General features: G+C 51.8%; 1 protein-coding gene across 1 annotated transcript in view; it reads left to right on the top strand.

Moving 5' to 3' along the window:
• Window positions 1-1,230: 1,230 nt before the first annotated feature.
• Window positions 1,231-11,475, top strand: part of LOC135891196 (ectonucleoside triphosphate diphosphohydrolase 8-like) — a 50,984-nt gene continuing 40,739 nt past the window's right edge. The window contains exon 1 of the mRNA XM_065418685.1: window positions 1,231-1,317. The gene's annotated coding sequence lies outside the window, so the exon portion shown is untranslated. The remainder of the gene's footprint in view (window positions 1,318-11,475) is intronic.

Here is an 11,475-nt window from a genome sequence, read left to right as displayed (position 1 = left end):
ACCTCAGGCCCCGCCCAAGCCACGCCGCTGCAGCAGTGTCCGGGGCCGCTCCTGGACGCGGCGCGCTGAGGCGCCGGGGGATGGGGAAAGGTGGAGGCGGGGGGAGCCTCCGACATTCTTGTGGGGGACCCTGCGGGGCCCGGGGCCTGAGGTAAATTGCCCCACTTGCCCCCGCCTTTGGGTGGCCCTGGTCCGGCCAGTAGTCTGCATCCAGCATCTCTGAAAGGAGCTGCTCTCTTAAGGATAGAGTTGTTCTCTCTACACCTATTTCTTGTGGGGAGTGTTACCAGTGTCAGGAGATCTCAATAATATTCAGAACCAAATTCACCCAGGTGTAATTGCATTGAAGTCACTGGAGTTACTCCCAGGGATGAATTAGATCCTTAGTGCTTACATAGCACTTCACAATATTGATCATTAATGAATTGTCAATAATAAATAACCAATTCACTGATAACCAATAAATGATACTGATTTGAACTCTGATTATATGTCTAGTGAGAAGGGTTAGCAATTGCAACCCTGAATCGAAGTCCCCTTTTTGTACCAAGCCCCTTGGCACTTCACTGCGTGCTGAGCTCACAGTGGAAAGTGGACTGCGGGCAGCCACAAGTCTGCCCCGTAGAAAGGTGCTACGTGAGCTATTTGGCAGTATTAGTGTCTGCTGAATGGGACCAAGAATGGGAACAGCACAGTGGGGGGGGGGGGGGGGAGAAGCCTGCAGGTCAGGACAGAGGTGAGCTGGCAGAGCTCTGGGGAGTGGGAGGGACTCTGAACATGGGACCAGCAAGGCTGGTGGGTTAGCAAAGAGGCGCATTGGCAGGTCCGTGAGGTCCCTTGGCTGCACCGTGCCTGGGTTCCCATGATGCGATTAGCCCCTCGCTGTTGCATGCATTACATTCACCCACCTCATTTACACACAGCAAGAGTCAAAGAAAACAAACATCTCATTTTAAACCTGTCAAGGAAATAGTGGGGTTTTCTTCTGCAAATGAGACTATTGTGAGCTGACATACTCCAGAGAAGCGTCATCACAGGAGCAGAAAGAGACCTGCCTGTTAATAAACAGACGGGGCAGGATATGCCAAAGGGGTGTGTCAGGCAGGCACTGTATGGCAAGTAAAGATACTGCCGTTGGGGGGGGGGCAGGGGGTAGGCTGATTGGCTGAGTAACTCTGTACGTGCCAGCCACATTGTACAGCTGCAGAGTTGGATTAAAACTTCGCTGTGTTTACTTGCCAACAGATTCTCCAGCTGTGCATTGTCAGCTCTCGCAGGGCGGACTGTGCTTCCCAGTACTGTGCTGCGAAGGCAAAGGTAAGCTGAGAACCTCCTTCTGTCTTTCTGAATGCTCTGTGCAGTGATTTGTTATACTGCAGCACAACAGAGGAGTGACTTGCTTTAGGACTGGCTGCCCCAGGATCACAGCTCAGACCCAGCATCCTGCTGTGTTCACACCTGGGGGGAGTATAGAGCAGCATTTCATTACTTATTTCTCGTCCTATGGCTCAGTGGCATGAATGCAGTGGAATCATTCCTCCTCTAGAGGAACCATGTTTATCTCCAAACAACTGCACTCCCCACGGAGATTCTCGCACACTGGAGTTGCAGTCTGTGCAGTGTCACACAATGAAATAGTTCAGGGCTGGTTTCCTTTCACTCCACCCAGAGTGTCAGCCCATGCATGCTCACAGGGAGCCTTTCCAGCATCTTGGAAGATGCTGAGGCACTAGAAACATTTCTCTCTCCTTCCTGGAGCAGAATGCTGTGTAAAGAAGTCTGTCCTCTCTGTGGTCCCTTCTTGTCTCGTTTCAAAGCTCCCTTGACCAGGATGGTCCCCAGGTCACGTCTGGAGGGTCGAGGCATGGTTACCATCAGCTACAAACAGGAAGAAGTATGTTTGCTTGTTTCCTTCATTTGCAGACTCCCCATGACAGCAAGTCAATAAAGGGCTCCTATTCCAAGGTAGAGCTTTCTGAGGCCAGAAGTTACTTAATGGCCAGGTGAGGAGCAGGGGACTTGCCACATTTCCTCTGTCTCTGCATCCTGAGATGTTAACCACTAAGGGTGCCTGGCTGGCTCCAGGGGCAGTACATGGGAGCTGCAATGCATGTACTTAAGGGCCAATGTTGCCAAGTAAATATAAAAAACCTAGGGGCTTGATTATGTTGTTTAGACACAACCCTGAGTAAGGGGCTGTGCAGAGCCCAGCTTCCCCCAGAGAAACATGGGGAGGTTTGTGCCTCAGTGAACCAATTGCTGCACAGGAGGATGGCACGTAATGCACATCCTGGTGCATGCTGCTCCTGTGACACCCATGGGCTGATGCACAGGGAACACAATGTATTGGGGCTTTGACTCCTCCCCACCCCTTTGAGAGGACTTACGCCCCATCCCTGGTGTGCCTGGAAGAAGCAGCCCCTGTTCCCCATTGATTGTGACTGTCCCTGGTACTCACACAGGGTTTTGTAGGGCATGTGACAGAGACCTTGGCCTCTCATACCCACCTATGGGCTGGTCAAGCACCCCAGGCAAGAATGTGCTCTTCTGAGAGCAAGAGACAGTGGGCTGGTTTTTTTTTTCACTCGGGCACCAGTGAAGTAAGCCGCTTGAGCTGGAAGCCCCTCCCAAACCAACCACCACTTCAGGGAGCAGGGTCTGCTACCTCAGCCGGGAGTTTGTGATAACAGCCAAATGCAGACTGTGGCACAGTCTCAGCCACAGATTCTTTATTGGGCCAAACACAAGTAACTGTGTCAAAGCAGCAATGAACCAATGCAAGCAATGATAATAATGTTCCTGTGACTCCCTGTATATCATCTGTGCATGTAGCTCTCCTCACTTCCAGCAGCCTGCCCATATATGCTGACGTGGTGGCCCGCACTAGAACTCCTCTGACACTCCCAACACTAAATCCTCTTGCTCTTGAAGCTGGGATTCCCCTGGGAGATTCCCATTGGTGGATGTGGCTGCCCTGAAATCAACAGCCACAGGGCTATTGTCACCAGGCCAGAAGAGGCTCCTTAGCTGCTGACTCAGGTGGTCCCAGGGAGTGTATGTAGTTATGTAAGTCAGGCTGTGCCTCACCTCTCCATTCTTTCTGCTTCCTGAATCCTCCAGACAGGAGGCATTCCGGCTCTTTGTTGGCTTTCCCTGAGCTGACATTTCCAAGATACTTGCTGGAGTTTGCAGCGGGTGCTAGTGGCATGGGATAAAATGTCAGCTCCAAACACTTTACGCTTCTTAACCTGGGGCTGGATCTGATGTTTGGCCTGATAGGCTGGGAGGATTAAATGGTTAAAGGGATCTGGCTGCTCGGGACAAGCAGAGTCGTCTAAGGGATTTGTTACACAGGGTTACTAGCCCCAGCAGTACCTAGGCATTTAGACAAGGGGACCGTGCCCACTTTGCCTGGAAAAGTCCAGGGCTGTGAGGAAAGTCTTCTAGGCAGATTTAGGCCAGAACAGGGCCCTGTGCTGGGCTTCAGCACAAGTGAATGGCCCTGGCCTCTCCTCTCCATCCAGAGCACAGAGACAGAGTCTTCCTGACACTGGGGCTAAGCTGCTAATGCTTCACCTCCTGCCTAGAAGGCACAAGCAGAACAAGCCAGGGCTGCACTCATGCCCAGTGCTCACTCTGGGGTGCAGTGCCAGAGGGAGGGGCAGGAGCGGTTACATTATTAGAAGCTGGTTTTGCTGAACCCTCCTTTTCCGTCCATGAACCCACAGCCTGTGGGTATTAGTAAAAGATCCTTGATCTTTGCAGGGCATCAAAATCCAGGTGCAAATTTTGGGAGTTGGGCTGAGTTTAATGCACAGGAAGAAATGCATCACTCATGCAGGGCTGACTATAAAGTCTAGGGTGTTGTGGGAGCATAAGCCTTCTTAAAAGGTACGTCCCATGCAAATTGAACACTGTGGGCCTGTTCCAACTGCTTTGCACCCTCTGCTCTCATCTCCACTTGTACAAAGCGGTGTAATTCACAACTAAGTCAGAAAGGTAGCTTTTTACACATAGGGTGCTGCTGAAAATGATGACTCATAGTCAAGAATCAGGCTCGGTGTCTCTGGAAAACCTCTCTATTGCTGGGAAAAAATCAGCTTAATTAGATATGTCTCTGACATCAGGCAGACCAAGGGTTAGTCTGACTTGTGGAGGGAACCAGAACTCACAAGGTAAATGCAGGGCTGTGAGAAAATCAGCCGCACTCCCCCACAGGCCTGCATTAGAGAATGAGTCTCTTTGTACCCTCCTGTAAATGTAAATACTGAATACACTGAAAATATCCCCTGCACGCAGAGATGGAAACAGGTTCCACTGCGGAGCACAGCCCCAGTTAGAGTGACCAGACAGCAAATGTGAAAAATCAGGACACAGGGGGGGGGGGGTTAATAGGAACCTATATAAGAAAAATACCCCAAAATCAGGACTGTCCCTATAAAATTGGGACATCTGGTCACCCTCGCCCTGGTCAGCACCGCTCATGTCAGGCTCGTCCAGACAAGGCAGCACCGCCATCAGTCCTGCAGGGAACAAGGTGACTCAGTCTCGCCACTCTCTGATTTCTAGTGTGCAGACCAAACGTACCATCTATGATGCAGCACCTTTCCAGGCTCCTCAGAATCTGTATTCAGGGACAAGGGTCTAGGTGCTTAGCTTATTCGAGTGATAGAAGGCAGCTGTTACATTCAGATCAGGAACTGGATCGTGGATGTTCCAGGGTTTGGGATCAGGCCTATTTTTAAATAAATCTGGATCCCATTCCAACACCAAGGAAACCCACTCAGAACCACAGTACGCCCTTCTTCCTGAAGATCACATTGTAGCTCCCCTTCATTCCCCCCCTGAAAGTCAGTCAAGTCCAAGTTCCCCCAGGCTAATGGCTCACAGGCTGATGCCGCTAAGGCACCACAGTTTCACAGCCAACAGCACACAGGGAGTGAGGTGGCCAGCCTTTGCCTGCCCTTACCCGAAGGAGATATGGTCCTTTCAGGGTGAGGTCAAACACGACTCAGCCCCACGGCTTTCAGGCATGTAGTTGAGTGCCTTAGCCTTCTTAAAGGCTTTGGGTAAAATAGCAGGTGGGCCTGAGCTGCATGAGGAGAGATGGAAAGTTGCTGTCAACCACCATTCCGTCTCCTTGACGCCGGGGTCAGCAGGGGCCAGGCTCATGATCAGCTTGGTCAAGGGTGCAGTCTAGTGTAGAGCAAAGCACAGTGGCTCTTGCTTGCAGGTCAGCTAGACAAAAAGCTGCTCGCCAGAGATCAGCTGTGCATGGCCAAAGCAGAAATATCACCCAGCATGACAAGCAGAGGATGCACTCAAGGGCACTGCTGGGACAGGCCTTATGTCAGGGCCTGTCCCCATGGAGAGTTAAAAGCCATCAGCAAAGGGCCACCAGAGATCAGAAAGAGCATCAGCTTGAGAAAGGAAAATTACTAAGAGCTGGTCTACATTAGAATTGCTACAGCAGCTGTCCGATGTAGCTGCACCGCTGTAGCGCTGCTAGTGCAGACGCTCTATGCCGACCGGAGAGAGCTCTCCCCTCAGCATAATTCCTCCACCTCCCCATGCGGCGGTAGCTATGGCAGCGGGAGAGCTTCTCCCACTGGCAGAGCACTGTCCACACCGGCGCTGAGGTCTGTGTAACGTACGGTGGCCTGGGGGCGGTGGTTATACTGAAGTAAGCGCTAGTGTGTACAAGCACTAAGGCTCCTTTCTAATCAGCTGCAAAACAGTCGGATTGCCACATCACACACACCTGTTCATAGGAATCCCATTCTGATTCAGCAGGAATCATTAGACTGCCTGACCTTTATGTTATATCTACATCATCAACTCTAAGAGCCACGTGTCTGCCTGATGGCTGACAAACCAGTTCCCCAAGGGAGGGCTGACTCTCCCCCGCTTCCTCTGGCTGGGGAGGTGAGTGGGATTGGGGGCTCTGCAGAGCCAGGATCCGGGGGCAGGGGGGGCACCTGACCACCTCTGAGGAGGACACCTGCTTTGTTTTATTATTTGTTTATGTGGATTTATGCGACCAGCTAAACAGGCAGCCTAACTGCTCAAATTACCCTCCCCTCCACAATTCATGGCCCTCATAATGCTCCCTCCTTTTCAAATGCCCAGCAAAAAAGAGAAGGCCTGTAGCATGCCTGGCAGGTCATCAGATTCAGGCTATTTCTGATAGGGGGAGCTAATTCACAGTTGCCCCCACAGAGAGTGCCCTGCAAATAGCCCCCTGGTTACACCAGCAAGGACTCTCTGTTGATACCCACTGTGGTAGCCACTGCAGCAGTTAGGAAGTTGGCAGATGATTTCCTATGCAAGAAAGCAGGAGATCTGGGTTCTGTCACTCCCCTGTGAACTTGGGTGAGTTACTGAACCATTGCTTCCTTTTGTCTGTTTAGACTGCAAGCTCTGCAGGACAAGAACTGCCTCTTACCATATGTTTCTACAGCACGTAGCACAACAGTAGGGTTACCATATTTCCACAATCAAAAAAGAGGACACTGGGGGGGGGGAAACCCCGCCCCCGCCCTGCCCCGCCCCCATCCACTCCCTCCTACTTCCCACCCCCTGACTGCCCCCCTCAGAACCCCCAACCCCCCCCCCTGCTCCTTGTCCCCTGACTGCCCCCTCCTGGGACCCCTGCCACTAACTGCCCCCTAGGACCCCACCCCCATCTAAGCCTCCCCGCTCCTTGTCCCCTGACTGCCCCCTCCTGGGACCCCTGCTCCTAACTGCCCTCCAGAACCCCACCCCCTACCTAAGCCTCCCTGTTCCTTGTCCCCTAACTGCCCCCTCCTGAGACCCCCCCCACCCTAACTGCCCCCGTAGGACCCTACCCCCTACCTGTACCCTGACTGCCCAAAACCTTATCCACACCCCCAGCCAGACCCCCCCCCCGAACTCCTGACCCATCCAACCCTGCTCCCTGTCTCTTGACTGCCCCCTCCAGAACCTCTCTGCCCCTTCTCCGACCCCCTGGCCCCCTTACCATGCCGCTCAGAGTGCTGCGGAGCGGCGTGCTGGGCAGCAGGGGAGGGGGAGCAGGAGCAGGGGGAGGAGCTCCAGACTGCCGGAGGCCCGATGCGAACGGCCAGCCGGCGATCTGCGAATGCAGGGAGGGGGAGGGGGAGGGAGGGAGAGAGAGGAGGGGAGTGATTTCAAGCTGCAGGGGAGAGGAGGGGGAAGCAGAGGAGGGGCTCTGGCTGCCAGAGCCCCGTGCAAGTGGCAGGATCCGGACGGCTGCCCTGTCAGCCGCGCGCGCTCTGCATGGGGGGGAAGTCCGGACATTTACAAATTCCCCCCGGACGCTATTTTTAACTCAAAAAAGCCGGACATGTCTGGGAGAATCCGGACGAATGGTAACCCTACACAACAGAGACCTGATCTCAGCTGGGGCCTCAAGACGCTCCCATGATGTACAGACTGATTATGCTAGTAAGGTCTGGGGAGAGAAAGTGGCAGCCACATTATGTTACGTATCATGTACTGTGCACTCAGAACCATCACAGGATTAATGCTCACCCACAGCCTGCAAGGAAGCTCAGCTAAGCACCCGCATCTGGCAGATGGAGAAACTAAGGCAGAGAACACTGATTTGTCCAAGGCAATACAGGAATTCCATGGCAGAGTCTGACTACTCCTGAAGGCATTCTGTGTCAAAAAATTAAAAATTCTGCACTGAAAAATTAAAAATTCTGCACACAATATTTAAAAATTCTGCAGGTTTTATTTGTCAATAAATAAATGCGGAGACTCCAGCATGGCAGTGGGAGCACAGGCTACTGGCTGCATGAAGGTGGGAGATCACCCTTCAGCCCCTTCCCTCCCCCACGACACGGACTCAGTGGTGATGCTGCACCCGACCCTGACACAGCACAAGGGCTGGGCCTGCCCCAGAAATCCCCTGGGGCCCTGCCCCTCTGTGCCAAGTGCACCAGGTGTGGGGAAGGCAGGCTCAACCAGGCAGGATCCAAGTGTGAAGGGACTCAGTGTGGGGAGGATCCAGGTGTGGGGTGTGAGGCTTCTGTGTGGGACAATCTGGGTGTTGGCAGCTCAGTGGGGGGTCTATGTGTGGGAAGATCTGGATGCACAAAGGCTCGTTGGGGGGTTCCAGGTGCAGTGGCAATGGGACTCTATAGAGGCTTCCAGGTGAAGGTGGTTGGGGCTCAGCGGGGGGGTTGGGTGTGGGGTCTCAGCAGGAGAGTCTGGGTGCTGAGGGAGTGGGGCTTGGGGTGCAGCTAGCTGGGGGTCAGTGGGGTGGGATCTGGATGTGGAGGCTCAGGGGGATGAAGAAGGGTGGGGCTTATCAGGGTGGGGGTTTGAGTGCAAGGAGATCAGTGGGGTGTTCTGGGTGCAGAGGTGGTGGTCTGGAGGAAGGGGGTCTGGTTGCAGTGGGGCTCCAGATGCAGGGGTTGAGGTTCAGTGGGGTGGGGTTTGGGTATGGAGGGCTGGAGGGTCTGGGTGTACAGGATGAGGTTTGGTGGGAGGCAGGTATGGGAGGTCCAGATGGATGGGGGTTGGATGGATGGGGGAGCAGCTCCCCATACAGTGACCCCTCCCCCTGCGGCTGAGGAGTGATAGGGGAAGGAAGCAGGGGAAGATGCTGAGCTTCCTGCAGCTGGGGGAGATTTTGGGGGGTGGGTCTGACATAGTCCCAGCCACTCTTTGCAGGGGAAGAGGAAGCCCCTTTCCCTCCAGCTCACCTGGGACTAGCTGCTGATCCTGGCGCAGGGTAGGAGCCACCAGCTGAGGCATCTCCAGCCCTGCGGTGATTTACTTCTCTGCCAATCCCTCCAGGTGATTGAAACAAAGTACCTGCATTGTGAGGGAGGGGTACATGACTGCTCTTGCAGCTTCCCTTTGCTTCCCTGTCAGAAAGTCGTTTTTCTGTGGGGAAGCAAAGAAATCTGTGGGGGACATAAATTCTGTGCACATGCAGCGGCACAAAATTCCCCCAGGAATAAGAGTCTGGATCGATTTCAGGAGCTCCTGGCTGTTAGCCTGTGCCTTAGAAAGCAGAGTTATTGAAACCATACCCGCTAAGGGATTGGCAGGCTGCCATGGCCCCATTATACTGTCCTCCCTGGAGGCAGTGCTGTGGTTATGGAGGAGCCACAAAGGGAGCTTAAAATGAAAAGATACTTTTTCTGCAGGTCCAGATTTCCAAGTACTCAGTCATCACCTACAACTGGGGCCAGATTTTCAAATGAACTCAGCACTAAACATGCACAGAACATGCTGAGTTCTTTGGACAATGTGGTTGCAGGTGCAGAGCCCTTCTGGAAATTCCAGCCCTAGTGTATGTAGAATCTCAGTTTCCTTGTTCAGCATTGTTGTGGTTAAGAACCTAAGAATGGCCATACTGGGTCAGACCAATGGTCCATCTGGCCCAGTATCCTGGCCAGTGGCCAGTGCCAAGTGCTTCAGAGGGAATGAACAGAACATGGCAATTTGTGGGTGATCCATCCCATGTCATCCAGTCCCAGCTTCTGGCCATCAGAGGCTTAGGGACACCCAGAGCGTGGGGATGCATTCCTGACCATCTTAGCTAATAGCCATTGATGGACCTATTCTCCATGAACTTATCTCATTCTTTTTTGAACCCTGTTATAGTCTTAGCCTTTACAGCATCCTCTGGCAATAAGTTCCACAGGTTGACTGTGCGTTGTATGAAGAAATACTTCCTTTTGTTTCTTTTAAACCTGCTGCCTGTTAATTTCATTGGGTGAGCCTGAGTTCTTGTGTTATGTGAAGAGGTAAATAACCCTTCATTATTCATTTTCTCCACACCAGTCATGATTGTATAGACCTCTATCATATCCCCTCTTAGTCATCTCTTTTCCAAGGTGAACAGTCCCAGTCTCATATGGAAGCTATTCCATACCCCTCATCATTTTTGTTGCCCTTCTCTGGTTTGACACTGACAGTAACGAACAGTGAGGCTGATATTAGCAGGATCTAGGAGGACAGTATTCAATTCACCCCAGAATGAGAGAGAGGCACGTTTAGAGTCCTAGCTCAGTGCATGCAATCTTGTGTCCCTCTAGTGCAGTGGTTCCCAAACTGGGGTTCGTGAACCCCTGGGGGGTTGCGAAATGTTACAGGGGGTTCTCGGGAAAAAATTCCCTAATGGTGGACAGAGCTGTCCTTAGGGACCCTGGGCAGCACGGGACCAGGAGCCCGGAGCCCCTGGACTTCCAAGAGCTAAGCAGATCAAAGCAAGCGTATCTATCACACTGAGGAGATTTAAACTTTAAGACTCCTTATAAGAAATGGAAAGGGAGGTGGATATTTTTTGCTGTTTTTAAAATTAAATTGGCAGCTAGTATTGTTTTTAAAATTATTATGAAGAACAAGTTTAAGCTTTGTTGTAACGTGTGTTGTTTGCTTGAACTGCTCAAGACCTGAATGCTTGTATAAGAGGAACTCTTTGAGTTGGCTTCTTAGATACCTTCATGCTGTTTCACATCTGATACTTGATGAAACATAGGAGCCTTGTCTTATAACAGGCTTATTCAAAGTGATACAAGCTACGAAAGTGAGATCTTGGAAGAGTGTTGCCATTTTCATAATTTAATAAAAATACTGTAATGATAAATAATAATTAATAATAAATAAGCATGTCATAAAAACAAATTTTATATTTCCAAGATCACTGCTTTTATAATTTATACTCAGATAAAGGAGAAAATCCCTGGAAATATTCTTTTTTAGGAGGGGGTTCACAAGACTTGACATTTTGGTGAAAGGGGTTCCCAGGTTGTTAAAGTTTGGGAACCACTGCTCTAGTGGGTGGTCATAAAGCAGTGAGGCCTCCTTGGTTAGCTCAAGTAGGAAGGGTTTTGGTTTATGAGCTGAAAGTCTCTGCTTTGATTCCATACTGCTGACTATATCCATATAGAAGCAGACCTGCTCGTTACGCAGGGGTGGTGATTGTTACTGCACATAACATAACTTCTGTGTATGTCAAATGCACATTTTCTGCACTAGGCATCTTGTCTCCTGGTGCCCAGATTCTATGTGAATGGTGGGTGGGACGGTTCGCAGGTTCACCCTGCGCATCTTTTTCACTGCTAGAGCTTGGCCTGCTGAGTTCCTGTTTGCAGAGGATTAGTAACTCTGGCAGCTGCCCCATCTCCCTTGTTGCAAATGGAGGTGGGTTGTTTTGTTCGTTTCGGGTCATTATTCTATTTACACGTGACAGAGAGAAAAACTAAAAGCAGAAATGACATGCACGGAAAGAGCTCTTTAACCCAGAGGCGGATGCAAGCTCCCGCTTCAATGGGTGCACAATATACTAAGGTGCGGGGGGCTCAGTAGGTGGATGTTGGGTCAGAGAGTGCCCAGGCCAGTGGGGTCGCTGACCTCCCCATGAGCATGGGGGGGGGTCTGTGCCCTATGTGTGGCTGGGGGGCTGCTTCCTGTTCCACCGCTCCCCGAGCTCTGGCCCACTGCCAGTGGGAG

Source organism: Emys orbicularis, chromosome 18 (genome assembly GCF_028017835.1).
Source record: "Emys orbicularis isolate rEmyOrb1 chromosome 18, rEmyOrb1.hap1, whole genome shotgun sequence".
NCBI classification, from domain to species: Eukaryota; Metazoa; Chordata; order Testudines; family Emydidae; genus Emys; species Emys orbicularis.
Note: the sequence above shows the minus strand (reverse complement) of the source record. Positions and strands in the feature narration are given on the sequence as shown.